Source organism: Excalfactoria chinensis, chromosome 7, assembly GCF_039878825.1.
Source record: "Excalfactoria chinensis isolate bCotChi1 chromosome 7, bCotChi1.hap2, whole genome shotgun sequence".
In the NCBI taxonomy this organism is placed as follows: Eukaryota; Metazoa; Chordata; class Aves; order Galliformes; family Phasianidae; genus Excalfactoria; species Excalfactoria chinensis.
In genome coordinates, this window is record NC_092831.1 from 24,127,654 (window position 1) to 24,154,564 (window position 26,911).

The 26,911-nt window shown below is 38.9% G+C and overlaps 1 long non-coding RNA gene across 3 annotated transcripts in view; it reads left to right on the plus strand.

Moving 5' to 3' along the window:
- Positions 1–564: 564 nt before the first annotated feature.
- Positions 565–26,911, plus strand: part of LOC140255130 (uncharacterized) — a 47,321-nt gene continuing 20,974 nt past the window's right edge. For all 3 annotated transcript variants that reach the window (XR_011904402.1, XR_011904404.1, XR_011904403.1), the window contains exons 1-2: positions 565–698; positions 24,165–24,310. This is a non-coding gene — a long non-coding RNA (uncharacterized lncRNA). The remainder of the gene's footprint in view (positions 699–24,164; positions 24,311–26,911) is intronic.

Genomic DNA, 26,911 nt, shown 5'->3' on the forward strand with positions numbered 1-26,911 from the left:
TACTAATCTCAAAAAAACAAAACAAAACAAAACAAAACAAAAACCCTTAAGTCAGACTTATTCCTTTTCAACCATCTGATTTAATAAAAGGTGATAAAAAGTAAAAGATGTTATTTCTAAAAACCTATGTGTCCTACAAATAACCTCCCTTGAGCATTATTTCTAGGCTGCAGCTCTTCAAAATCACCCAAGGAGTTTGCTGTTTTCCCCAGTAAATACCATCTTAAACATACACACACACACACACACAAACACACACAAAAACCAGCATTGAGATGGTGCCAGAAGAAAGTGTGCTGCACTGTAGAATTAGAGCATTTCAAAAGGTAAACAGAAATGTGATGATTAGGATGCACCAGGGCTTGTTTCTGATGTTTCTCAGAGCTTTGCCTTTATTTTTCCCTGGAATCTCCACATTAGCAGAGATAAAGAACAAAAAATGCTCTGTATGGGGAAACTGGTAATCACAGCCTGAACCTCTGATTAATCAGCTGAGGCAAGTGTTGGGTAAGCTGTGGGAGCACAGGTGAGAGTAATTTAGTTGTGCTCCTGGAATGGGTGGAGCTTGACTCCATTCCCTGTAGACCTCATTTAAGGGCTGATCACCACTAAGGCAGCATCTCTTGGAGATTGCTCCTCTGTGGTGATCAGATAGCTGGCCTCAGTATTTTCCAGTCACAGTGAAGGCATCCGTATTGGTAAGTCTTTCTTATATATAACATTTTGGATATCTATCACCATCCTTCTTGTGTTATTACCATCTTTTGTATTATTCCACCTTACGTGCTATTACTGTTTGTTGTTTGTTTTGTTTTTTATAATTTTATTTGTGGTATAAAAACTCCCACTTCATTAAGAACTTAAATTACTATAAAATGCCTTCATGTAGTTGCAAAGTTGCAGCCATACCAAGGTTTTTGTCTGGAAAGCATTCAATAGTAGCTCTGGCACTGTCTAAAGTGCTTGGCCTTCATTAGCTAGATAGAAATAGCTGAGAAACTGAATTTGTATAATGGCCTATAGTGGTTCATTGTCAATTTTTCATTAATGTCTTGGAAAAAAGGTAATTTGAGGACTTAAAATTCAGAGTAATGGTAAATAGATTGAAGTATTGAAGCGTTTTTAGGACAAGCAATGCTAAGCTTAGGAAAAATCTGCTGCTAAAGCTTTATGTATGAGCACACCTCAGGGGAAAATGTTTGTTCTCCACCTTGGAATTGCCTGGGGGTACCAGGTGAGTCTGCTGGCTCCTTCATATTTTATGTCATATTAGTCTTCTATTTCATTAACAGACACTTGGTTATATGTATTTCTTCATACATGAACATCTATAGGTTTGGATATATACATTTGGCTGGCAGAAGACACAGCAAAGACTACAGAGGTTTTACGTTATTTTTCAGTTGTTACCTTCTCACACTGGAATATTGTTGCTAAGCATGTATCCTCTGTGCTTCTCTGCTCTGTTTCCAACTTTGCTTTCATTGTTTTTTCCATTTATTCCTTCTGCTTTTGCTTTTTTAGTTTGTTCTTCTGCCTTCCTTCTTCCTGCTGCTCTTACTTTTTACCATGCAGGTTTCTTGCTTTTTTTTTCCAGGAGGAATCTTAACAGGAATATAACAGTACATGAGGTCCTTGAAAAATGATTTTTCTGTTGCAAATTAATATTTGAAGTTACTGAAAAGTATATGCTTTACATAATTCCTAAAGTAGATTTGGCTTGTGCGGGACTCTGCCTTTCACTGTGGCTGTCTGTTTATTTTTGTGTAGAGTACCAGAGGAAAAATAATAGAATATCTGATTTTTGTCTGGGAATTGGAGTTCTTGCTGGGTGCTCTGTAGTGCAAAATGGGACTAGCTGCCAAGTGCTGCAGAGCAGCTTGTGCCTTTCTGAGCACACCTCAGCACCCAGCTTCTCTCTGCTTTGCACTTCGCTGCCTCTTTCAGCTTACGGAGGAGCACCCTCTTCCCGCCAAAATCAGTTTGCCTCAGTGCTCCCTGAGGAGCCCCATGTTGTGGCTGCAAGCACAGCTTTGTGCCTGCTTGACTGGAGGAGGAGGCCAGCTGGGTGAGATGAGGAAGCTGAGTGTGCAGGCTTCCTGGAGCTGGGGCCCAATTGGGCTCACCTGCTGCCCCTCCTGAGGTATTCACTGCCCTCACCTGCTGCAGCATGGCAGACAGAAGCTGTTCCTGCTGTTTTTCTCAACCTGCCAAAAAGCCTCCATGAGTTGTAGCTTCTCCCCATGCTTGCCTGCATGGCTGATACTTGGGCAAATGGATAACTAGGAGAACTAAGAGAAGGACTGGAATCCTTTACACAAGCACATCTGAGGTAAGTCTCCAGCAGGGCATGAGTGGGCTGTGAGGAAGCGCCCCTGAGGGAGGGGCTGCAGTCACCCTGAGGTGGGACCGTTGGGGGAGGCAGTGAGCTGTGCAGCTGTGTGGTAGCAAGTAACATGTGCTGGGTACGTTTTTATTCTTGGTTTTAAGTTGTTATCATGAGGGAGTTGTTTCAGTCTATGTTTGCATGCATCCACAAATGCCATGTATTGTCTCTGTGGCCCTGCCTGCCAACCTGCTGCTGTGTGGGCTCTGCTGGTTGAGGTGACCACTAGAGGCAAGTACCAGAGCCAGGTCATGGCTGTCTGTGCAGGGTTGGTCATCAGAGTGGCCTTCATCCTCCTCAGGATGAGGAGCTGGTGCTGCTGGCTGTCTTGCTGTGAGCAGCTGGACTTGCTCCCTTGTCTCCTCAAATCTGATGACCTGCCATCCCCTTCCTCCATCTTCCGCCATTTCCTCACAGGTACTTTTCATCCCTCTGATATTTTTTTTTATTTTATTTTTTTTCTTTTTACCTCCTGGTTTTCTTGGAAGAACACAAATTTTTCCAAATCTAATATGGGCAAAGTGTTGCTGAAGTAGTATGGTGCTGACCTGGGTAGTAAGCTTTTTGATACCGTGGTGATTGCTTGTTCAGACTAGAAACATTTCCACTGGGAGTAAATACTTTAATAGAAGGTGTTAACTTTTATGTATTACTCGCACACTTTGGCAATGTGTCAAATTTTAAATGGGGAGTAAAGTTACCATTTTCATCTCATTCTGGGTAAGAGATTTACTTTGTCTTGTAATATTTTTGGCTTTTTGAAGAAAAACTTGTGTGTTTGGTCTTTCTGCCTCTGCCTTATTCCTTGCTCCACCCGAGTTAATAAAAAACTCCAGGAATCTTATTTTCCGTCTTCAGTTTTAGTGGAAAAAATGCAACAGGTACATCATCAGGACTACAGTAAACCTTGAAACAAAGAAATTAGGTTAAATGTTAAAACACTGTTACAAGCAGAGATTGGGCTTACACTTCACAGTTGTCTGTGGATGTATAGTAGAAGGCCATGATATGGGAAACTGGAACATGAGACAAAGTGTGTTGTGATCTTAGAGCTGCTGCTTGCCTCCTGGATAACCTCACACAAGCTCTGTGTCTCTGAAATTCTGCTGCTTACTGTGAAGGACCTCAAAAAATCCACTTTCTGTTCTAGGCACTACCTTAGAGAGAGCTAACAGGTGTGCCTAAATCCGTTTATTGCAAACACATGCACTAGTAAGGTGTATGTGGAGAAGTTCTGCTTCAGTAGGATGGATTAGAGGGGAAACAAAAATCTAGCTTCTGTGTTTGTTTGTTAATACAAATTGCATTCCTTGACTTCTGATTAAGTATATATGTAGCCATAAATCTTCCACTTAGCTATAATTTGTGTAGCTACAATATTTCTGATTTAGTGGTGCTTGCTTTATCTTGTCTGGGGTTTAACACTAGTGGAATTGGTTCTAATAGATGTTGATCTTTACCATTTAAAAAAACCTAATCTCTGAGTACCAGATTTTTCCTTGATCTTTGATCTTGTAAGCAACTGCTAAGCAAAAGCACAAAAATAAGTGCCTGTATTCCTCTTATTCTTTCTCTTTTGCAGTAATTAATAGTAATATGCTAAGCCTTCGTATACCCTTGCTGTGTCTCTTAGTGAAATAACTACAAAGATGCATATGATGATGTTCAGTATGCTGCTAAAAGATCTTTTTGTTCATTAACCATACCTACAAGAAATTCTGCCTTGTGATGTTGCTTGTCATTATTACTGCTCTTTGCAAATATTTTGATACTGGATCCACCCTTGTCTGCTTGTCTGATGTTCTTCATGCATTAGTGTACAGCTTCCGTATCCTAGAAATGTGTGCCAATTTGCATATGCTTATATATGGTGATAAGGGAGTACTGATTCACCTTCTGGTAAATAGCTGGAATTCTTGTACTATTTTTTTGTTATCTTGGACACGTTTCTCATAGGAGTAAAATTGCTGTTTCTTCAGAATTTGTGCACTAAGACATCACCACAACTGCCACAGCCCATAGCTGTACAAGTACCCTAAAGGAAATGTACTGATATGCTGAACAGAGTCTGAAAAGTCTGCATGAGAACCTGAAAGCTGATATCTTGAAATTGTGTGAATTTACTGGTGATTAAGAGCTGAGGAAAGATCAACTATTTTCCTCTCTAAATTATTCAGTTCAGCATTTGTGCTAAGAGTTAAATCTATGTCCACAGATTGCATTAAGAATTGCCTTTTGCTCTGTGGGTTATTGTTTTTTTTTCTTTTTGTCTTGTAATTATCTGCTGATGCAACTGTTCCTGTATTGTTTTTTCTTTTTAATACCAGGCAGGCTGTTTACTATGCTAAGAGTCCCTACTGTTTCACTTTACCCAAAGACCAGCTGTTGGACCAACAAGGGGCAAACAGCTGTGACCTCAGGACATGCTTTTCACCGGGACTTAATTGTTCTCCACTACTACAGCTGTATTTTTCAGTGCTGCTGCTATGGAAGGGTTGTGAGCAATAACGGTGTTCTACCACTAGTCAGTGCTGTGTGTGGATGAATCCGTCTGTATGTAGATACAGGTCATTTAGCAGAGTATGATTTTATGTGCAAGTGAATGACTGTTGAGCTGCCTTAACTTCATGCTGATGATTCAAAGCAATCTGTAGCTCAAGACTGGCAGCACTTAGTGTATTGCACTGAGTGTTAACCATGACTGAAGCCAGTTGCTGACACAAGTACACAGTCCAAGTCATTCCAGGAGAAAGGACAGCAGTTTGCTTCTGTGGGACTTAACGTGTCAACTTTTGCCACCTGCTTTTTTTTCTAAATCGTTGTTTGGGAAGTCTCCTTCTCTCATGCACTGCTTGTTATAATTAATTGTTTTTAATCTGAATTTTTATTTCTGCATTTCTTGGCAGTTAGAAGAACTCAAAGATTTGATTGAGATTCAGGCTGTAAAATCCTGTCTACAGAGTACAAAAATAAAAGGAGGCGTAAACTAAAATTGACTCTCACCATTTGAACTGCAGATGCCAATTAAAAAAAAAAAAAAAAAGCTTAGGGAAGTGCAGGAAAACCTTGAGCCTTGATTTAACTGCTGCTTTAACCTCTCACTATGTTTTGCACAGCTGTAAGCCCTGAAACTCTTCGGAATAATTTGTCGGTGCTCTATAATGAACAGCTCATGTAATTGTAATGGCCCTTGCAGGTAGCTACTTCTCTCTTTCAGAGTTCACTTGCTCTCATTACTGAGGCTGGTGAGTTCCATTCACGCTAATGCTACCATGAAGATCCAAAGATTCATTTGTTGATGCCTTGCACATTTAATAATGGTGAATATTTTCATGTTGTAGTTACCCTTTAGTAATTTTCACAACTTAACATTCAAAGATTCTGCTTCTGGAAACTCGTGGTCTGATTTTTATTTTAGGAATTACGTGACTCCATAGGTTGTCATGACTGCAGCAGCAGCACCAGTAAGTTCTTGGCTTTATGTGAGTATTAGCCTACAAAAAAATGACATTGCATGTTTTAATGAATAAGTTTGGTATTAAAGTTCTGTGAGGACCTATTTGGAAGGGTTGGCAGTTTGTTTTTGTTTTTTTTTCTTTTTCTTCTGAATATGACTCTAAGAGGTACATTTGCAAACATGGGGGGAGAGATGGGAGGCAGTGCATCTGGGGATTAGGGACAGGGTCTGCACCAGAGATTGGTGGGTATGGCCTCGAGCTGCTGGAGTTAATGAAACATTAGGATAATTTGAATGGTACTCTCAGACATGGAGTCTGCTTTTTGAATGGTGCTGTGTGAAGCCAGGAGATGGTCCTTATGGGCCCCTTCTAACTTGGAAGACTCAATGATTCAATTCTATAGTTCTTTGAATGTGCCCTAAGAATGCTTACATGCTTTTGTAGTCAGATATTTTAATCTTAAGAGAATAATCTGTCAAGGGATTCTGACAATATAAGCAGGTGTCAGTAATTGTTCTTTTCACTATTAATGTGGTCTACAGCACATATTGTTGGGCTACAATTGACAAGAATTTCCACTATGATGCTTACCTTATAAGACAAAGTAATGGATAATAATGTGAAATTAAGGTGCCTGACTAAAATAGAAGCAAAGGAAGTGGAAACAGTCTAAGTCTTTTTTTTTTTTATTTTTTTTTATTTTTTAGAACTTTTATGAAAAGTTAAAATGAAAACAATCTTAATTTTATGCCAAAAAAAAAAAAAAAGTACTTTGTCAAAATTGCAGAGTGGTCAAAGCAGATTTCCATCTGTATAATGCTATGTTCAGGCTTTCTGTTGGCTTTCTTTGTTCAGATCTCTAAAACTGAAGACCAGACTTTGGTCCAGTTGGGCAGGGCTGTTTTGTTCAGAATAGTTCTCCTCTGAACATCTGTGCTGCAGCTGCAGCTCAGTGCCATTGGTCTCAGCAAAGAAGTAGCCAAACCATGGATGGGAGTTTAGCTTTAGTTCTAAATTAGAAGATTTCAAAGAGTGGTTGTGGTTTCTAATGACCTCACCCCAAGAGAGATTTGTGACTTGGTGTCGTAGTCTCTTCTGGCAAGTGTTATGGATTTCTGCTAGTCTTATAAGTAATGTTCTTTTTCAGTGTCTAGGGTGGTGAAAAGAATGACTTAGCTTAAATAGAGCTACTGGCACTGTGCTCCAATTGGGAACTGAGGTGCAAGTCAAAATTAATGAAACAATTCCTCATGCTTAAGTTTGTTGTTAGAGAATTCCTACAGGCGAGAGTTACAATAATACGATTTTTTTTTTTTTCTTTCCCTGAAACCTGTTAGCAGCCAACAGTAGTAATGGGACTTTCTTAATTAACAAGAGGTTCCAGGTAACCTATTAGTCATACTGGAGCTCCTAGATCAGTATTGCCCCTATTCTGGCCTATGCTCCTAGGAAATTTACATGTGTTTTGTTTTTTTAATATTTGTTTAAAAAACAAAAAAAGAGGGCCAGAGATCTGTAAAATATCGCTCTCACTTCCTGACATAGTCCCAGGACTTTTTTGCTGGTGTCAGCAAAAATGGAAGGTTAAACTGTAGAAGTAAGCAGCAATAGACAATCTTTCCAATGTGTACTAAAGGGACTCACTTCTTAAAAGTGGAAACCTCAGACCCACAGAGAAAGGAGCAGAATTTTCTTTGAAACAAGCAAGCTGTTCTGCTGTGGGTGTGCAGTGCTTTTCTCTGCAGAGCTGTCCTGTGGTATGACGCATTAAGACACCAGCAGAGAGAGCCATTGTTTCAAAGATGTGTAAAAGCTGTATAGAACACTAGTATTTGCTGTCAGGGCACAACACTGCTTTGTGTTACTGTAAAAGCTTGTATTACTTTTTGGGCAGAAAAAAAAAATGTTCCAGGAAGGGTTTTCTTTTATGCCTCTCCCCACCCACAAATATCTGGACAACGTTACAAAAGGATCAGGTAACAGTTAGAATAATGTACTTGGTGCTTCTGCTTTTTTATGTATCTTTCAGGGTATGGCCTGGAGTGAATGACTTAGTGTGTATGCAGAGCTTTTTGTCTTAAAGAGTCGGTGAAGACTCATTTCCCTTGGGATGCTGGGCAGAAAAGGGCTGAGGGAAACATGAATTCCAACAAAATATGCATGTATGAAACTCAAAATTATGTCGAATGTGGTGGAGATCAAATTCAATGTAACAGTATAAACAGTTCTTTCTAAAGTCGTTAATGCTGTTGAGGCTTAGAATGTGGTCAGTGCTGCTGAAAATGCTGCATCGTTAGTGTGGGAGAGTTGCTATTGTCCTGTTCTGAGCCTCCTTCTGAGAGGGTACACTAGTCTTGTTCTGGTTGTAAAGATGATAGTCCAACCTCAAAAAGAACACAGTGGTCTCAGCTGTTCTCTTTCATATGACTTCTTTTAAAGCCATAACAGAGCATATGAAGCTGCTTGGCCTGTGGGGAAAAAATATACAGAACTTCAGCATTGGAACAAATTTCAACAGGAAGGTTGACTGAAGCTGCAGTTTCACACCTTGCTGCATTCTGGAAGCTTCCTGAACTCTGGAACAATTGAGGATGATCTTAGTTGGTGGATCATCTCTTGCCTTGCCAAACCTTTGTAGTGTGGGGGTAATGAAATCTGAAACCAGGCAAGTTTTGCATGGTTCTGAATTTCATCACAAATCACATCTTGCACTTCCCAGTTCTTGCCTGGGGGAGAAAAACTCTGTCTCCAGAAAGGAGGCAACGCCTGCCTTGTTCCCCTGTGCTGGCTGATTATACTGACTTAAATTGAGGAAGGAGTCAGATACCAGCTTTGTATGTGATACTGGCATGTAGAGCCCTGTACAATCCAAGGCAGGTCCTGTTCTGATGAGACAGCAAGAAGAAAGTAGTGATGGCAGTATGAAAAATAGCTTTGCTGGTATCTCACTCTCTAAAAGTTGTGAAGTGCAGACTGAAGAGCAAGGAAAGCATCTTTTGGCAAACAGAACACCTTCTTTGAGTACTCAAGAAATAGTGATTTTGGGAGATCTACTTCAAGCATCAAGGAACTACAGCACATGCTAAGAAAAGCTGAACTATGTGGTTCAGACTATGGAATAAAAATATCTAGAGATAGAGGTCCTTTAAATCTTATTTTCTTCCAAGGACAACCATAGCAAAAAAAGGAGAGTTACCAAGATTGTTCTTGTTTGCTTTTATTTTTCTGCATTTGTTTGAGCCTTCAGGAGCTCCTAAGCTGGAATGGATTCTCACTAATATCTTTACAGGTTTAGTTCTTGTTATTTCATATTGTGGTAAGTTTAAGGACTTGACATCACAGAGCTAACCAGGTGCAGAAAGAATCAGGAACACAATCAAGAAAGAAATGGTTGCTGCTCTGGATGATATGAAGGTATTACTCTTTTACTGCTCTTCCCACTGCTTTGCAGTGTCTCTTCTCCCTCACCAGAAAAGGAAATCTTAAAAATAATGGGAAAGAATTGTAATTGCCTCGTTCTGCTTCTACGGCAGTGAATAATAGTGGGAAGAACTCATGAAATTACAATAATGGGAGAGTTTTCAAGTTATCTCCAATCAGCAGTTTTACAAGCACCCCACCAAAACTGCATAGCCTATAATGGAAAACCCATTATTTACAATACTGGAATCCTGTAGTATTTTTGGCATGTTGGGATGCATCTTATCTTTCTCACTTCTTTTTCAGTTTAAAGACTTTTCACCTTTGTATGACCTTAATGATCTGAGATTTCAAGCCTTCAGGAACTTCAGCTCCTTAGCACAGTATCTGCGCTGCAGGAAGTAGTACTTTGCCTTGAAAGATCTAGGGGCTTTTGGTAGGCTGTTGTAAGGAGGAAGAAAAGGAAAAGGAACTAACATAAGAATGAGTTCTGTGGAAACAGCTCTAGAGGGAGTTTTCAGAGCTGAGATGTTCAGTTGTTATGGGCTTACTAACAAGAAATTCCATATGTGTGGAGTTCAGAAAAAGAGAAATCAACTAAGAGATGAAACCCATGCTGTGTGAAAAGGTGTGCTTTAGGAACTTCCCTGGTGTGAGCAATGGGTAGCTGGGAGAGTTAAGAGGTTTAGCTAACAAATGCTGGAGAATAACAGATAAGAGAATGGAACTGCCTCGCTAATGTACTGCGCTGTTTTCTTTAGTGTTAAAAACAGCAGGAGAGAGCTGGTATTGCTCAGTGCTAGCAGCTCTTGTCACGAAGGTTTTGTACTTGTGAAGAACATAAAGGAACGTATGGATCTTTTCCATTAGTTTTCTTTGTTGAACTTTGCTCCTTTTCGTTGTCCTCCTCTTGGACTTCCATATGCCTGAAGTTTGGCTTAAGTTACTAAGTGCTGTACCAATGCAAGCATGGCTTTCTGTGTATGATCTTGGGTGATGACATGTAGAGACTGAGCCTGAAGTGACATCCACAGCTGGCCAGCAAAGATGTTACGGCTTACTCCAGTTTTTCAATTAAATCAATTGTGTGACTGGGCTGATGGCAGCATTAGAGTAATATGGAGGTCACTAAGTATCTGAGCTGGCTTCTCATATGATCTGTTTGATGCTGAATAGTAAGCACTGCATTTAAAAGCTGCTTAAAAGAGAAAAGTGCTGGATTTTGGTACCTAAAGAGTTACAGAAGCTTTTCTTATGGTAAGCATCTTAGCAAGAAGCAGCTTCCTGGATTCATTTCACTGATGTGTGACATGCCCGTGATACTTAAGACTCAGTTAAAGGTGATATGTGTGCCTTGCTCCTATTTAAACAATGAGGAATTTATTGCACTGTGACACATAAACCCAACAACAACCAAAAAGATATTAGTCCTGGAAAACGTGAGCTAAGAGAAAAAGAACAGGAGAGCAAAATTTGATTAGGAGTGACTAGTCTTGTGTTCAGAATAGCCGAGATATATTTAGCTCTTTTAAAATTACTTTTAATCTGAAAGTTAGCTTTTGAGCAGCAGTTTAAAAAAAAAAAAAAAATGTTGTGTTTCTTCTCAAATTTCTGAACTGATAAAAAAAAAACATGCATTAAAGAAAAATAATAAAATGAGGGATAAACTGGCCATGACTCAAGATTTGGGGAACTAAATTGAGCATTAAAATAGATTTGTACTGTCAGTTTCCTTAGACATGAACATTGCCAGGCTTAATGAGAAAGTACTGAAGCAGAATGACAGTTTCTTATTAACTCAACAAGACTTGTCTAGCTATTTCCATGCTGCTTTCTCTTGCTCATTAATGACCTTCTACGCTATAAAAAGAACAACTCTAAGCCCTTGGGAAGACCTTTTTATATGGTCTATCAGATGCTAAATGGCCTGCTAGCAGTAAAGAAACAATCCTGTGAAATGCTGATCAAATTTTTTCTTGTTCTTGTGCCTAGACAAAAGAAGTCATAACTGATTAAATTGTCTATGGCAAGATAACAAATGCAGGTGGCACGGTAAGCCTGAGTCACTGATGTCTGCACTTCATTCCAACCAAATCCAAGTTGACTTCAAAGTAATGGAGTCACAGCTGTAAGTAGCTCAGAAAGAAGATAAAGCTGTCAAACTTTCCACGAACACCACTCTGAGTGAACTGCCTAGAAGGAAAATGTTTGTCATTGACCCATTATTCTAAAAAAGCAAAAAGTGTAGCAGGAAGGAAGTTAAAATAACATGGATGTAAATGATTGCTTCCTTCATGTGCTGGCTGGGTATCTCAAGGGGGTAAATGAATTCCTTTGTTAGAATATGAACGGCTTCTTGCGGATAGAACTGAAAAGCAAATGCTGTCCAGGTCTGCTTTGTTAGCCTAGAGATTGCTGCTGCAGTTGCTTCCCTTCATCTGCATAGAATTGCATAAATAATTCCTAGTAGTGACTGGCGGTGAGTGGCTGGGTTACTTGTAACAGAGCTGCTCCCTATGATGGGGGAATTGGTAAACTGTGATTTTTTTTGGTAGTGAGTTAACTTTCTTTTCATTGAGTTCAGTGGGATCTACTCATCTGTCATATGGGAGATGGCTGTGGGAGGAGCGGCTTGTAATACCTCAAGGATTTAAGCTGTAGAACTCAGAGCAGTGGAGCCTTCAAATATATGCATCTTTTTGTTGTTGTTGTTATTCTAAGGGTCCGTTAGGCATTCAAAGCTCAGGAAATTTGCACTAAAAGCTGTTGATGACTTTCAGACTTATTAGCTGTCTTCAGTGTTGTCCCAGATAAATCTGGATCTGCAACAATTTTCAAAGTGAGATGAAAATTGATTTTTGGTTTTGGTTTGAGTTTATCTGACTTGGGAATTGATAGGCATGAGGAGAATTCCTATTCTCGGCATCGGTACAAGTCTATTGAATCTAGAAGTATCTAGGCACCTATGTGAAATCAAAATAAATGCCTGCGCAATTCCCTTTGGACTGAGATTAGTGATTTGAAATATTAAATCCCTATCCTCTAACCTGAAAAGCTTGCAGCTGTAAAAGAAACAGTATTTAATAATAGAACAAGACTAGATTTCAATGGAAGCATTGTCTGAGTGGGGACATCAGAGCTTGATTCCAGAGCACCAATAAAAAAAAATAATAAAATAGCCTTTTATTTATTGGGCACTCAAGACTTGAAGACTCCCAGGTGCCTATTAGTCTAAGGGCTTGTCTATTCAGGAAAGTTAGTGTGCAGTAAGTTGGAATATGAATTTACAATGCACCAATTCCTCTTCATTCCCTGTGCTTGAATATTCCTAGTGCACAGTAATGGTGCTTTTCTCTGTGGCAACTCAGCTTCAAAAATAAAGTAAATCACATTTTACTTAATGCCTATGTGGTGAGTGAATGCTGAGTAGGCGATGCTCTCCAAATCTGAACCCAAATTTTCTCCTCACTGCTAAGGGACTTGGATGATGATTATTAGATTTCTACCTCTGTGCACTAAGATAGGTATGATCCTGCTTACTTTCTTAGAAAGGAGGAAATAGCATGTGTTCTAAAGTCTTTATGCTTCAGTCTTTGGTGTAACTTTGGATACGTAGTGATTTAGATCAGGGACCTCTAGTATAATTACATGTGGGGAGTAATTTTCAGTGATCTTTTACAGCTGATAATTGCTGAAAGATCTTACCAGTTTATTAGTCCATTTTGCCCACCATGTCCTGGAGCTTGGCCAAAAGTATATCTGTGGCTGTTTAGTGAACCACATTGAGGTTCACAAATGTTTTCATCTAGTTTTAAGCCCAGATCCATTCAAACAAATGTTATCCTGACAACAAGAACATGGAGAACAGATACAGAAGAGAAGGTGGATATTGCTGTGGTTGGTTGGTTTGTCTCTGTGGCAGTGCTGGAGTTTGCCTGTGTTTTTAAACTAAACTGAGGATGTAAGATGCCTGGACAATATTCAGGTATTTGCCTTACTAAGGACGTTGTTTCACCCTTGCTGCTCTGAAATTAGATTGCTCATAAAGGATAGAAATGGACTGTGCATTTTGCATTGTTCATAGAATTGATGTCAGCTTGCTGTTCTGCATTGGGTACACATGGTATCTCGTGGCAATGCAGTAGGAAACCAAAATCTGGTTTGGTCTGCTTAACTGCATTAATCTGTAGCTTTCAGAGATACCATCCCGATTTTGTCTCTGTGAATTCAGAAACAGTGCTTCTGTTTCCTAGCAGAAAAATGAGGATCTTGATATGGGTCCATGCTCTCAACAAATGGTGCCACAGGAATTATTCTCATTTTTGTGTATTGTACCTTTAACTAGCTAGTCTCCTGAGAAGGATCTGCATTCGTGTCTGATTCTGCTCTCCTGTGCAGTAGAAAAAGAAACACATTAATGCTGAAGTGGATTACTGATTTTTTTTTTCGTAATTTTTTTTTTCCTCCCCAACTCTTTTGCTGTGCATGTGAGAATTATTCTGCCTACTGGAGAAATAAAGGAGCCTGAAAGAAGTATTGCTACTCATCTGTCATATTAAGGTGTTTGCAGAGAAGATTCAGCAATGTGATGGCTGTAATGTTTGTGGGGGTCTGCACCTGGAGTTCACATGCTGTCCATTGCATAGCCCTCTCTGTAGGAAATCCATTATTGTTCCAATGCCACATGATTGGAGGAGGCAGAAGAGAACTGGGTATCAGTCACATTGAGTTGCCTTCCTGGGGTGAACCAGTCAGCATTAGCTATTGCTGGAGATGCTTTCTGGTGGTGTTTGCAAACATATTTTGGCAGCCAGAGTAAAACAGGGAGAAAAATAATAAATAAATGTATGTATTTTTCAGTCATGCTGGGAGAAGGCTCTCATCCAAGTTGAAATTTGCCTAAACAAACTGGTGTGGTATATGGATCTTTTCCTTGCTTGTGATGTTTATAAACCTGTGCTGAGCACTGATCTGACTGAGATGTACATGTCATCTTCTGTGTTGTAACTGTGGTGAGGATTGTGTGGCTACAAGTAGGTGGTAGTGGAGTAGCCCTTTCTTCTGTCCTTTTGTCTGTATTTAATCCCATATGGAAATTCTGAGTATGGAAAGGGAAAGGTATTTCACCTTAAGTGACTTGCACAAAGACCAGAAGATAGACTGTCGCGCTAGGTCATACGAGCATCTTGTCTCCTGATCCTCTGCATAAGTCAGTAGAGCATATGCAGCTCTATTCGTGCTGAATGAATTGTCAAATTGTGCTATATTTCCTCCTTTGAATAATAATCTTTAATTAAAAGGAAAATGAGAAAACAAGGTGATGACAGATAGCACAGAGGAAACATTGAATAGTGAAGAAAGAAATGTCTGGGAGTAACAATGTGCTGATGTTCCCATGTTAAGGAATCAAGAACTTTCTGACTGTCTTGGCAAAAATGGTGGGTGCTGCTTTCTGCAGAGATCTGGGCACAGGGGTACAAGTCTGAAACTGAAGATGCCTCCAGCTTTCCTCTGCAAAGTGTGCGGTGGTCTCGAGGTGCAGAGTGCCCCTTTGTAGGTTTAAGCCTGTAGTTAATTAAACTGAAATCCTTCCTGTCTGGGCTATTTAAAAGGACTTTAAAAAAAATTACTGAGACATTGATCTCGAAGAAAATAGATAATACAGTTATACCATTAGGTTTATCTGTACCTAGGTTGCATGAATGTGCCATTAGTGTGTTATCTAGTTCAATTTCTGCTTCCTTTGTTGTCCAAGTATGACTACCGGTGATTCTAATAGCTTTTACGTAACGTTTTTCTTTGGAGCATATTTGTTGGAGCTGCATTCACCTCCCCTGCTCCTTCTTCTGTTTTGAGGTCAGTCATCTGTAGCAGATACTATGTTCTATCTGGTGCATGCAACTAAGGACTAGTGATTTTAGGGAATGTGATTTTAATTAGCTCTCCTCCTCTCCTCTGGTTGCTGAATGGAGCTGGCCTCAGGTGGGATTTTTTAATGGTGCTATTGCTGTCTCTGTTACACAAGCTGGAGAACTGAGACAAAAATGAAACCTCTTCTAGCAAACTTAATAGAGCTGGTCAAAACATTTCAAATTTGTGCGTAGAGTCATTTTTCACATGTTGGTAGCAATGTATACAGCATGTCAGGAAACTACTGCCCTTGCAGCTTGTCTGTTTTCACTACTTTTTATTTACCAAGTTATTTGCTGATGCTATTTGCATGTGACTATGCAGTGGTGGTACCTAAGTTGCCTTTTTATTACCGCTGTAGGAGCTGTTTTCCTGAGAAGTGTGGAGAACTCCAAGCTTTTCCTTCTCCCTTTTTCTCAGTGGTATCAGTTCTCATGCCTAGCTGACCTTTGACTAAGTGACAGTTCATAATCTTGTCAGAATATATTCCTTTTTATTTTACATTTTCTTTTTTTTTTTTTTTAATTTAAATATTTGATTTCTTTTTATCTTTTATTTTACTTTTTTCTTTTTTCCAGAGCTAGTTTCTGGAAAGGTGATCAAGCCATTGGACTCATGATGGAGTTGGGCAAATGCCAGGTGTGACATAAAGGAAGCAGAGAGAGGAGAGCATAGTGTGTGGCAGGCAGGGGAAGATGGCAATGTGGGGCTGACTGCTTTGGCATGGTCAGCTGTTTAGCCTGACTCATTAAAGTGTGCATGAAGCTTGTGAAGTGCTCAGCTTTCTCCCTCCTGTTTAGGAGAATTATCCTTACCTTGGAAGCAGAGTGAAGAGCATGGCTGAAAACTGGGGCAAGAGACAGCAGTAACTGAAACATCTAACCACTGATTTCCTTTCTTGGATTCTGGATGCCCCTGAAAGGTACCAGCATGGGAGAGAGATCCTCTCTGTGACTGTGTGGGCATTTTTCAGAGTAAAATACATTGATGGTAGTTGTTTGGTGGATGGTTTTTTTTTTTTTTTTTTTTTTTTTTTTTTTTTTTTTTTTTTTTAAACCTAAGGCCTTGCTTTCAGCTATTTAAATAAATTCTAGAAAGAGCTATCTGTAGTTTGAATATACCAACCTCTTATCTATACAACCCCCAGAATCTCCTATCTCCAAGGTAGCGGTTTCCAAGATTTGAGTGGGTTCCTGTGAAGATAAATTGCATCAGAGGCATGACCTTTATCCTTCGAGCTATTTAAATAGCTCAAATATCTATTGACTTTCATGCCTTGTGATTTCAGTTGCTGAAAAGTGAGCAGCAAAGAAAGGAAGAGTTGACCTAGAGTGTACTGGATTGGTGATATCTTCATTTATAGAGCACTGTAGATACAGTTGACATTTTTGTGACAAATTCTTCCCCCAAAACTACTGTGTTGTGACTGGATGCATTTAAGTATTCAGAGCATCTATATAGAATCAAGCAAAAGAGAAGAGAAGTGCTATTGTAAATGCTAAAGATTTCTAGGGAAAGATGACTGTGCAAGGTAAACAACTGGGAACCACCTTTGCCTGGAAGTAAATGTTCCCTAATGGTTCTTAAGACTTCTTCTTTAAATTATGTATCTGAGTATTTCTGTATCTTTGTGGAAATTTTCAGTTGGAAGAGAAAAATGGAGCTGTAACTGATCAAGTTAGGAAGGTGTAATCCAGAGTACCATAGTTAGTACATTTAGTAAAGAAACATGTTTGTGTTCGTTCCCTAAAGATCAGCAGGGTCAACATTTACAGAAAAATACAACATAGTAGATGGGACTCCATGTCATCTTTAGTTAAAAAATGCGCGTGTTCACATGAAACTCTACTCTGGAAGAACCTACCTTCTACTCTGTGAAAAAAAATACTTAGCATCAGGCAGTGCGATACAATGCCTGTCCACATTTGTAGGCAGTGTGAAGCTATAACTTAAGAAGTTATTAACTCTCTCATCAGCTCTGATGCGTTAACTCTATGTATTTACTAGGTATTTCAGTGATCAGCACTAAGCTCTCACCTTCAGAGACTGGATTTCTCTATGTATATGGTCAATATACAACAAATGATATATAATATCTGAAATGTTTTCAGAAGTAGTTCTCATAACTGCAAATATTAAACTTTAGCTGCTGAATGTAGTTCCAGGCTGGCTTAATAGCCAGTCCTTTTCTTTGCTTTGGATTGTGATGTAATGTCAGCTGCATTTCTCTAAAAGTGAGGCAATTCTATCTATAATTTGCTTTTGTTGCTCAGGTTTTATTTTTTTAATGCTATTGGTAAAGTGCTTTGAATTAAATGGCATAGAACTTCATATTATGACATCTGTTTCTTCCTGCGATGATTTTGAGCTTGTGTAAGCTGGAGGAGCTGCATAGCAGTAAACCAAGGATGCAGTATCTGACCCTGTGAAACAGTGAAGAGCTAGAAATAGATTGGTTTAGATTCTGTGGTGTTCTGCATTATGACTTGTGCTCTATGGCTTCACTTTAACATCAGCATGAACAGTCTCCACAAATGGTAGCAATGTGGAAACAGTAGATTTCCAACTGTTGAAAAGTCTCATGGGTGGCTGCAGAGATACAGGTGATGGGGAGAGTATTCAGCTTGCATGCTAAGCCAAGGACCCAAATATAAGTTTGGGTTTTACTGTATGCATAGTTTATCCTTTTGATATTTAACCATTCTACTTCCTGGTTCTGCTTCTCCTTCTGAAACTTTTCCAAGATGTTTTTTCTCACCTCAGTTATTTCCATAGATTGTCTTTCCAAAGCTTTTATCCTGGGTTAATATAAACTCTCCCAACTCAAAAAGATAATGTGTCTATTCTGTATTTTTAAAGAATCATGTGCATTTGTGGTACTGTAAAATAATTAGCTTCAATAACATAAGAGATCATTAGGGTTGATTATGATTAGTTTATGATTAGATTGCAGTGGGATGGGATGGGTAGCAACTTGTGGAGAAGTACCTATCCTGCTAGATGTTGCTTACATTTAACAAAATCACTGCATGGTTTGGATGTACAGACTGCCTGGCAGGCTATGTATAAATCTGAGCCAAGGCTGGTACAGTGTGACTGTTGAAGATCAGGACTGAGCTGAATTGGCACAGAGGTGTGGGAAGCTCATGTAATGCAAGTTGTAGCTGGTGGTATCAGTGCTTCACTTTTACGAACACAGAGCTTAACTTTGCTGCCAGCCTGGCAACTTCCCACTGGGATAATGTAATGCAGCTGCAAGGTTGTTTTGGCTCTGTGCTAACTTTTTCCCATACCTTTTTTATAGTCTATCTCCTGCTTTTCCCTGTTCAGTCATAAAAGTTTCTAACATTTGCTCTACTTTTAAGAGCTAGTAAGGGCATGGCAGTTGATAAGCCAACACCCTTCCATAAAATTGCACTTTTCAGCAGTGAAATATGCTGCCTTTTTGTTAATGTCAACAACTGATTCTAGAATTATGAGTTTGTTGGTTTGGTTGTTTTTACTTTTCAGCAAACTATCCCTCATTCCAATAGGGTGGTTAAGCTGCAGTTTGTATTTCTGTGACTACTTAAAACTGGACTGAAACTTTTGCAATGAAATTGCCTATCTTGCTTGAATCTTGGTCCATTTTAAAGGGTACAAAGAAGTCTGCAACATCTCTTGAAAGACAGGGTTTTCTTCAGGTTCTTGCTCCTGCCACGTTCATCAATTCAGGACCTAGGCTGACTCTCTAGAGACTAGATGTGAAATCATGAGTACTGAGCTTGACATGGTTGTCACAACTGTTCTGTAACAAGAGTAATTATTGATGTTGTAATTCATGTATCAGTTAAGGCAGATTGAGATGCATTTTAATCTGAAAGAGACTCATTTTTCTCTTTATGACTCGGATTTCCAATTCTGGAATATCAGTACTGCAGAGAATTTGAAAATATTATTTGAAGCTCCTTCCTTCCATATCTTCAAACCTAGAAGGACTAACACAGCTTTTCAAATCAGAACAAAGCCTTCCAAGGGCAATGAGGGAAACATTCGAATAAACGTAAATCAAAGCTAGCAGCTAGCTATGCTCAGCCTTTGGCTGCATCCTCCTTGCTTGGAACCTGCAACAAAATCCTCCCAACCTATCCTTCCTTGTATGATTTTTGCTTCTTTCTCCTGGATTTTGATCTATTAAATGAAAATTTAAATTGTTTTGTTCTTGGGAGGGAAGCACAAATATGGATAGTGAAAACTGATTCGGTGACAAATGTTTGTGTCTGCAAAGGTTGAAACAATAGCCCAGGGTGACAAAAACTGCTCTTTCCTTCTGCTTAATTAATTCCTTACTGTTTAAATGGCATATGGGCCAAGGAACAAATTTCTAAGAATCTGGATAGACCTAGGAGAGAAAGGAGGGGACTGATTTTGTGTCTAATTACCCTCTTTCTTAGTAAGGCAGTAATGATTTCAGCAGTAGTTAATAAGATCATTTCTCCTCTACTGCCAAAATGGTAATTTGTTCTTCTCTTCTAATGGCCTTTGTCTGTCCTTGTCTGGGAAATGTGGAATAGGAGGGCAGCAAGAGGTTAACAAATAATGTGTATTGCAAATGAGCGGTCAGTGCCTTGGTGGGGGAGGGGAGTGCCAGGGTGCAGTCCCCTGCATGTAAAGGCAGATGTCTGCAGGATACTTTGGGTTCCTGAGATATTTTTATGAATGAAAGGTACTTATGGTAGGAATGCATGCTGAAATAGGCAGTACTAATGGAGTGTCTCTACAACCTCCTTATCTTTTCCAGTAAATCTGCCTCTGAAGATAAATGTTTAATAACATTCCTATTTGGTTGCACTTGTTAAAGGTAGTTGAACTAATGACCCATGATCGAATAGATCCATTTGTAGTGAATAGCACTGAAGGTTCAATCCTATGTTGCTGACTGAGCAAGATGGCTGCTTAATTTATTGCGTTTCACTTTTGCAGCTCTTGCTCACTGCTCAAACCCAGTGATTTACTTAACACTGAACATAGCCCACCTTCCAGTTTTTCAGTTACAGAAGGGCAATGATTTGTTCTTAGATATTAAGATAATAATAATCCCACATGCCCTTGGGAGTCAGTAGGTGTGGGTGTGTGAGACAGAAGTTTGTATCGTTGTTTCATTGTGATTTGGTCAGGTAACAGACCCGTGGCAGTAGCTGAGTACACAAACTTCTGCTGCAAATACCTGTGAATGTGTCTGATGTTTCCTTTGGTCAGTAATACTCATGCACTCAAATAGCTTTTTCCTGCATAAGTTACAGAAAAGTGGAATTGTAGCTAAAGTAAATTTGTCTCACACTTCAAACAAATACCTGTGGAATTCTTTCTATTCTGAAAATGAAGTGCTCCTAATCACCTCAGTGAGAATCTGTCTGGTTTAAGGAATGCAGTATCCTGACCTAAGACCTCTGATAGCACTTATGTAATGAGACCCACTGAACCATGTGGGGCTACTTAACCACATGAGTAATTTTATGGACATTTGTGCAACATGCAAGCCCACAACAGTGATTTTTGACTGCAGTCACTGATGTTTGATTGCAAAAGAGCAGACTTAAGCATTAGGCTTCATGAAGACTCCCAATAATATTTTCCTGCTATTTTATTAGGTATGGTGTCCTTTGTAATCTAGCTCCTGGCAGACGCCAATTGCTTTCATAAATCCTGTGAATTCTTCCAGTAGCTATTTACTCACCATTTTTTGTTAGATTGAAATGACTGACTGGCCTATGTTCCAGGAACTTCCTGTAATAAAAATTAAATGTATAAACGAGCCTCCTCCCTTTCTGCTGTCACTCAATTATTTGCTTTGTTAGAAGGCCCTACGGTTCATAGTAATTATAATTAAAGTGAGTGGAATGGTGTGGGGAAAGAAAAAGCCACTTTTGCTAGATACTTTTCTTAACACCTTCAAGCATTGCTCACGTTTGAAGTGTGTTACTTAGTAAAGTGTTGTTGTTGAAGTGTTTTACTGAGGCTTTCTTGTTTGCATCTCTTTATAAGAGGATTATATTGTATATGGAATCGTAATACTTGTCAGTTTATGCTCTCATGTTCTGGAGCCCTTTCCAGTAACACTTTATTGAGGACTCAGACTTAACAGTGTCTAATAGGAGCAATTGTCCCACTATCACTAAGCAGCCTTTAATTTAGTAATTCGGGAGACAAAGTGATGTTTCAGGGAAGGAAACAGCAACATAGTGAGAGCAAAATATTCTTTCCTTGGCCTGATAATTCTGCCCTATAATATGATAATGACTAGTATATTGGAAGATATAAGGTATCTTCCAATATATATCTATATAATATATAAGATATATTGCTACAAAACTGAAGTAATATTTACATGCTTGATTCCCAAAGCTTCATTTTATGTGCCTCTGTGTAAAATATATGTATACACACACAAACTTATGTATTGTAAGTGTGTAAAGAAAGCCCAAGACAGAGAAGGCAAGTAGCCTAAATAGCAACTATTGATACTCTGTCTCCTTTTTAACATCCACAAAAAGTTGGCTTGGTTCCATCTTCTGACTTTATCTAGGATAATGCAGATGTCCCAGTACAAAAGCATTCCTATTTAAAGCTATACCTTAATCTCTTCTATCCTGCCTGGCCTTAATTTCTGTTTAATCTGGCTGGATGCTAATCCACAAGTTTTATTTTAAAAAAACCCTAAAAAACAAAAACCACCCTACCCTGATTTCTCGGGTGGGACTCTGATTATTGCATGTGTCATTGTGGCCATCCATTACAAGCTCACTGAGAATTTCAGCTTCTCCACAATTACAAGACATGGCTTAATCAGTACAAACTGCAAAGGGGAGTATCTGAAAGAATGACCTCAAGCATTCTTGAGGAAAATATAGATCCCCATTTCAGCAAGGGAAAACTTGTGGGGAGAAGCAGTATCTTTTACTTGGCAGGTGGAAGTAACTGGGAGGAGGGAGAACAGATAAGCTTCAGAGCCTCCAAGCTCTTCTCTGTGTCTGCTAATTCCCCACCCACTTAATGCAATATGCACTTATGTTTCCCCATAAATGTTTTGAGTATTACTTCATAGCAAATTTTATAAGGAGATATGGCTTATACCTTATTTCTAATTTAAGTCAAAGAAGTTTCATTTGAATATCTGTGAGCACCAACTCTAGTTTCAAAAAGTAATTTAGAGTCCTGTAATGAAACTGAGAGTGTCTTGGATAGAGGTTCTTGGATAGTTCCTCTATGTCTCTATTTTAGAGAGAGTTTTATTAGCATTGTTATTGTTTTAAAAAGCAGACTAGACTGACAGCCCTGGAAAAAGAAATTTCATCTGTTTTTTTGTAGAAGGGGGATAGCACAGCTAATTTCTGGGTGCACACGCAATATTATGTGAATAATACCTGAAGACAGGATGTGGCTCCATCTAGATCTTAGTCTGCTTTACTGAGGCAGTTGCAGAGGCAACTGTGTGGTGATATGCTTGAAGATGAGACTGGTCGGGACCTGGCTAACTTCACACTGATGGAATAAAAACTGCAGCAGAACTGTACTGGGGATAGGCTCCCTGTCTCCTGCATATGCAGGCAATGCGGGGGAGGGTGTGTATTCTATGTTTCTGCGTTGGGAGACAACCAGGAGATTTGGTTATCAGCTGAGAAAAAGCAGCTGTCTCCAGCTGATTCCTGTTAGCGGCTGTCTGAGTGTACTTAGGCAGACAGTCTCCATAGTTAAAATACTGGCTGTGAATACCAGCTACACCAAGAGCAGGGTCACAGTCACAGGCTCCCCTGAAAATGACTGAAAACTCTTGGTGGCCAATCTTAATGTGACATTCCATGGTCCAAAGCACGCCCTTACCCTTTTCATCTGGGACTTCCTTAGTTCTCAAATTCTTGCATAACCTTATTTGTTGCATCTTTTGTGATAACCTTCAACTGCTTCTATGAAACCCAAGAATAACTTGTGAACTTTGTGTGTGGTGTTAGTTTCTTACTAATGAACAGTTCCCCACAGCCTCTCAGACTTCCAGAAGGAGACAGTGTAGCTTTTTAATTCTAAGTAGTATATGTTGTTTCTTCATAATGTGGAATTAAAATAACATCAATTATCATTTTGTCTTTTCAAGTGTCTATAACTGTTCTGCAGTCTGCCAACATGAATAAGAAATGCAAAATGATCATATAAGAAGTCTGTTCTAATTATAAGCATATTTTTTATCCATATGAAGAATTGTTCTAGTCACCTTGAATTTTCCCTCCAGAGAACAGCTGCTAAAAATTTCACGTGCTTTTGCTCTAAAATAATAGAGGGCCCTGTAGCTGATTGTCCTATAACAATAAATATCAAGACTGTCTTGTAAACCACTGGCATTTATGTTTTTTTAAATAGGAAGGCAATTTATTATCTGTGACCTGATGACTCTTACTTGTTTTTTTAAAGTTCTTCTTAAATCCTCTGTGAATCTCTTGGCTAAAATGAAAAGGTGAAAATAGAAAAAAGAAACAAGTGAAATTGCTGTTCTGCAGTACAGTCTGTTTCTGAATACTTTAAATATATAAATGAAAGTGAACATGCTTCCTTTTCCTGCTTGGAAGAAAATCTTTACTTGGGCTGATTAACTTGCATGGAGGTTGCTTTTTAAACTATTGACTCTAGTCTAGTCTGTTACTCCTTTTCAAATGTGTTAAAATATTGACACGCATGTTACTTGTCTTCATCACTGTTTTTTTGTATTTTGACATTAAAAAAAGCAGATTCCTTTCTGCCTTTACTTCTGTATGATTACTCAACCATAATCAGATCATTCCAAGCATGAAATCACTGTCTTAGGGATGGATCTGATCCTGAGTAAAGAAATGAAGGCAGGAAGTGCTATCTGTCCACTCTCCATAACTTCTAACATATGACATTGAAGACTCTTCAGGGTTGGGACCATCACAGAAAAGGTTTTCTCATTTTCACAAATGGCAACATTATTGTTTTTGCAGATGAGTTTGAGTCCTGAAGGAGCTGAGTGACCTCTTACTACAGAGAAATTATGGGCGGCCCCCACTGAGGTCTCACCTTCTGTGCAGTACTGGACATCTGGCTGTGGGTTGATGTGACCAAGATCTGCAGGCAAGCATACAGAAAGGTAAAATGCGTTACTGTGTTACTTACCTTAGGACTAGGGAGGATGGGATAATTCACACAGTAAGTGGGAGAACCCACTTCAGTTTGACACTTCTCTGGAGATGGAAGAGGAGAGAGACCACAAGAGTAGGCACTTTTTTGAAAGGAAAAAATCTGCTTAGATGAAGCCAGAATACTGAATGACAGAAGTGTTATTGAGAGATGCAGTGTCATCCTAGGGTCCAAACACTAATAAAGCTATCCGTGTAGCCTGAAGAGAATATGTGCAAAATGAACTTTTATTGTTATGGTATTGTTATGCAAACTCACCAGAGACAGCCATAAAAGCTGAAGAATTTCAGTCCCACAGGTAAGTGAATATTGGTTAGGGCTAACATTGCTCAGAAACAATTTCAAAGAGGAGCTGGTGCGGAGGTAACTGGTGTCAAAATGCCTCCCATGGGCTTCCTGGAGTGATCTTCTCACTTTTCTGCACGAGTGGCATTTTTTCTGTAGAGTTCGTGGTGACCAGCAGTTTGCCCTGGGGACTGCAATTCAAGATATCTGCATTCTGGTGAACTATCTTAAAGCAGAGCTCACAGGGTTGTTTTTTTTATGGTCTTGTGGTAACTTGGAGTGAAAGTTGTGTGCTGAGGTAGTAGTGGAAGCACAGTCATTTTCTTGCTCTCCCAAAATGGTCACTATCACTTTGATTTCAAGAATAAACTACTTAATGAGAAGATAAGCATTTAAATTGTGTTCTGCATGTTTCCTAGCTGTTCCTGACCTAGGATGTTTGCTTTCTGTGTCATAGTGAGAATATTTGTGGTTTTTTAATAATTGTGCTTGAAAAGGTTGAAAGAGTGAGATACTAAGTGTGTTAAACATCGGAATATTTGTGGAACAATAGTGTTAACTGTTGATTGCAGAGTTCCAGGTTTGGATTAGATATGTGAAACCTTTTTTGATGCGCAAGAGACAGTTTTTCTATTATTAGTGTGTTCTGTACTTTTTCTATGGAAAATTCATCAAGTTGACTTTAAGCCTTTGAGAAATTTTTTGTTTACATCATCCACTGAAGTTTTTAAAGGGCAGCTGGAGAAAATTCATTGATCCTGCTTTCTTCTCTACTTGGTTTCAATGGTTTTTTTCAGGATTGTTTCTCCCAGGAAGATACTTTACTAGGCCTCGCTGTCACTAGTTGTGTGCGCACAGGACTTGAACATAACTGCTTTAAACTGTACCATACACAAAGATGTCTTAGTGAGTAATTGGATAAAGTATTTTGCTTTTACTCTTGCCTTTCAGAACATCATAGGTCTAATGCAATTTAATTCCATAGCAGTCCATAGTAGTTTTCCTACTTGGGATTACATCCTAGTAGTTTAATCAGGTACACCCTCTCGTCGTTTATTGCTATGGTTTTTTAAATATTTTGGTAGTTTTAGGACCTTAACTTCTGTGTCTGGATATCCACCAAAGATGTATTTCTTCTTTATTGTGGCAGTCATCCTGCAGCACTAATGCTGTGTGCGAAATAACGTTAGTTCTTAATAACTTTAATAAAAGTAAAACAGTGTTCACTAATAATTACAAATACTTTAAAAGTGAGCAGAGGCATTACTTCAGCAATTAAGCATTTATAGAAGAAATAACTGTGCAGTTTGAACTCAAGTATTTTTAAAATGTCACTTACGTGATGTTTCTTAGTGAAGGGGATACCTTTAGGACTGTGCTACAATATTTTCCCAGTTCACGTGATAGAATTAGTTTCAACTTTACGTTGTCTCTTGCTAAAATGAATTTTTTTCACAGAAGTTGTGCTGAATAAGTATTTCTGGGAGGGCTTTTATTTCTTATAAAATTTATTTTATAGAATTGTATTATAAAAATAACAAATTTTAATGTATTACAACCATATATTTATATCTTGATCTAAAATAGTTTTCTCTCCTACACTGGGTATTGACTGCATTGCTGCATTAGTAGCCACTAGCTGTATTGTATGACACAGAATTGTTTGCTGTTTACTCCTAATAGCAAAAAGTTCTTTGAGATTCAAGTTCTATTTTTTTATTGCTTGTGTTTGTCTCTAGTGGACATTGCTTTGTGTATGTATGACCCGTCCTGAAAACAGGAATTACTCCTTTCCCATAAACCAACTCACTGCTTAATGTTTTTGGAAGCTGCGTAACTTGTCTCTCAGATGATTCACAGAGACTAGCTGAGGTGCATAGCAGAAAGAGCTGAGCAGATTATAAACTAGCTGCTGCCTCCTTTAAAGTTTGCTGCAGAGGAAGGAATACTTAGCTTTCAGCTGGCAAGTTCCAGAGCAGTTTTGACAGTTGTTAACGTATAGTGTCCCCAGTCCCTCAGTAGCTGTCATCTTTTTTTTGCTTGGGACAAGTAAGCTTGCTATACAGATATTAGTAGAAGTGCCTGTATGAGCAGGGGTTCTGTCTCAGTAAGAAAAATGTTGACTAGGTCCTATCCATTTATTTGTCAAGGCAACCTAAAATTCAAGAGCTATTAAAAAAATAATCTTTGAATTGAATGTTTTTATCTTCACCTGGACTGAAGTGAATAGGAATGTCCCCCTTATGTGTAAAGACCATGTGAATGA